Here is a 3,269-nt window from a genome sequence, read left to right as displayed (position 1 = left end):
CTTCCTCCAGTTTCTCTTCCAGATCCTTCTGCTGCTCTTCCAGAAGCCCAAAGGTGGCATCTTCCTCCACTTCATTCACCTTCTCCTCCATATCAGCTGCAGCCTCCTGAAGAGAAGCCACTTTCTTCTCGAAGGTGTCACCTGTTATATATTGATATAAAACAGAGTTGAGGTAAATGCAAGGTGTCAGAAGTTACGAAATGAGAAAAATCTAGAGTCCTATGATTTTAAATGTACAATATTACGCACCATCGGTGCCATCCACTTCCAGGAACTCCCTGGAATGCGGGGCATGAACGCTTCTTTTTTTCTTGAAAATCAACAGTTTGCATTATGCAATTAAAAATCCTAACCAATAATGTAGGGAATAGCTATCCAACTGTTGTAGTCTTAGTTGTATGTTACTTCATACCATAGTTATATCAATGTAAAGCATTGTTTTCCCTTGTGTTTCTCATTCTTTCCCTGCCATGTCGTAAAATGTGGTGAAGCCATTGCTGTATTTGCTCCAAAGCAAATGTCGGCCTTTCTAGTTATAACACTGTTATTTTAAAGACACCGTATACATGTACGTATGTGTGTTAGACATGCACATTAAATACTTTAGACTGCTTCACCTTTCTTGAAAATGAATCTTCTCCTCCTCCTTCCCCACAACAAGGATTCTGTCAGGACAGCAGACGCCATGACAGCAGTTATCAGCAATGCAACTTTCATACTGTGGAAGAAAAGAGAGGGAGAAATAAGAAGATTTTTAAGAAATGGTTTAGATTAGAATACATACAACCGTATGCTGTCAAGAACTTACACATGATATCTAAGGATGCACTCAGGCACAAAATTATGTGCACAACTGGTAATATCGGTAATATAGAATCCTATGGGAGTTTTGCCATTGCCAAAAGTCCCAATATGAAGGTCATGGGTGATCTACTAGCTATATGTACAGAGGGCTATTTCTATATCTGATTTAGTCAGAGCTAGAAATTTATGACTTATTTAATCAGAATTAAAGGCTGGGGTATGATACAGATTGAAATATGATGACTCCTATACTATTTGCATATACGCGCTTCAGTCAAGCAGAGCTAGAAGCGCTATGTATCTTCAATGAATTTTTTTTAAAATTTCAACATGCAAAAATACAATACATAGTGGTGACGCACTCAAGCAAAATGCTTATATTCACGTCACCACTAGACATAAAAAATAAAAATTACATCACAAAAAAGGGTATCGTCCAGGTAACAAGAGAACAGGGTTTAGCTACTAAAATATTATAAATGAATACAGAAGTATAAATCACTTGTTAAATCGGTTAGTTTCAGAGAAATATAGCTGTGTAATAATGAGTATTTGAGAGTTGACTTTAGATGAAAGTAAAGGTGATCCATTGAGTAACAGATACACAATAGGATTATCGGATAGTTTTTTAATATCTAAATGAAAATTTGATTGTGTAGTAATAGTTTGGCATGGTATATAATGAGAGGGTATCGATTAGGTAAACAATTTTGAAGCCTTTGTCTCACATTCACGAATCTGGCCTGATCGGCTGTAAGTTAGCAAAATAACCAGCCTTCCATTCGGGAGTAAGTCAGCAGTTTTCCGGGGGTGTTCCAGTGGTCGAATTTTGCACAAATGTAACTAAAATTCGTTTCAGGTCGTATATGGTCGTATATAAAGGTAGGTGTGGCCTAAAACTGGTCAGACTTCTCCCGAACATGGTCAGCTGATGTTCGGGGGTATGAAAGGTCGAGGGAAGGTTCTGATTGTGTGACAGCTAGGGGGTTGAGATTTATGACATGACCAAGTAAATCTGCAAGTTTGCTAAAAAAAAGTTCGATCTCTGGTGACCATTAAGAGTTTACACATCCACCTACCAAAGGATCAAACTTATGAAACGCCAATTTTGCGTTTAAACGTACATCTTGTACATGTGGCGCTCTCTCGCAAGAGAAAGTATGCAGCCGCATGGTTGCTCTGCTTATGTCCTAAACGGTGCACACACCAATTCTTCCGCGACAGGGGTTCCAATGTAGTGCCCGGAAAAAAAAGTGACGATGGGTGATGGATCTAATTCCACGTGAAAATGGCCAATTTTTGGCATCATTTTTCATCGAAATCTTTTTCCCCCTAAAATTTACTAAAATGTGAAAGGTGAAAAAAATGAAATTCTATTGTTAACGTAGCTAGAGGGATATCATTCATTTGCAAACACAGTGTTTTGGCTTAAGTATTTCTTGAAAGAGACGGTCGCTAGAGTTGAGGGTATGCAGAATCGAATTGAGGCCCAAAATAAACTGGCGTGTGCCCCCTCAAGCTATATCGGTTCAAGAATTATCTTAGATTCTTGCCAGCGGTCGTTTCTGTTACCGCCTGCTTGGAAACCCTACCTTTAAAAAAGCACGGCAACTGACGACGAATGTAATCGTACAATAACCTGTTTTAAACACTCGATATATCTGGTTGGCACTAGCTGTTCCAAACACAGAATGTCATGAACAATGTACTTTGTGTGATGTATCAACACAATTTAGTTCCAATAATAGAGTAGAGGTCTAGAAGTTGTTTTTCTTACCTTCTGCAAACTCACCTTTATTTCCTTATGAACATCTAGGGGTGATGCTTACCTTGGTAGACTCAGACGTAGATGAAACGTTGCGAATATTCCGGCTCGATGTACGTGTGGAAATGTTGTTTTGAGACGACAATCGCTGCCCTTGTCACAAGCTCAAGTGATCGCCGTATGTTGTGTATAAGGCCATGTTGATTTGATTGTATGGATGACATCCTCCGGGAGCCCCAAAACTGATGCGCGCGTGCGAATAAAAAAAAAAGTTTTGCAAAAAAAAAGTCATTTTCATTATGAAATCTACGTGGTCATGAGGGTTGAGCAAATGGCACAGAATATTGGCGAATAATCTAGTCTTCAAGTTCATTTCTTTACAATTTCGTCTTTTTTCGTTTGATTTTGGCATTCTATGACATTGGTATAGTTTTTATTAATTTTTTTGTAACTTGTGGTATATATTTACTCATTTTGCAACTGTTTTGTACGATTTACAGTATGGTTGAAAACTTTTTTTTTTGGAAACGGCCGAAAATTCATGCGCGCGCGGATGTCATCCATATAATCAAATCAACATGGCCTAAGGTGGTGTCTCACTGTACAGGCCAGGTGGCATCATCGGCCGACTGGCATGTTATCAATGTTGGGCAGGGCGGGATGGGCAAGGGCTGGGTAGGGTTGGGTAGATCATTTTAAT

This window comes from Branchiostoma belcheri, unplaced genomic scaffold (assembly GCF_001625305.1).
Source record: "Branchiostoma belcheri isolate BF01 breed outbred unplaced genomic scaffold, Haploidv18h27 scaffold1, whole genome shotgun sequence".
NCBI lineage: Eukaryota > Metazoa > Chordata > Leptocardii > Amphioxiformes > Branchiostomatidae > Branchiostoma > Branchiostoma belcheri.
The sequence above is the reverse complement of the archived record's forward strand: the minus strand, read 5'-3'. Positions refer to the sequence as shown.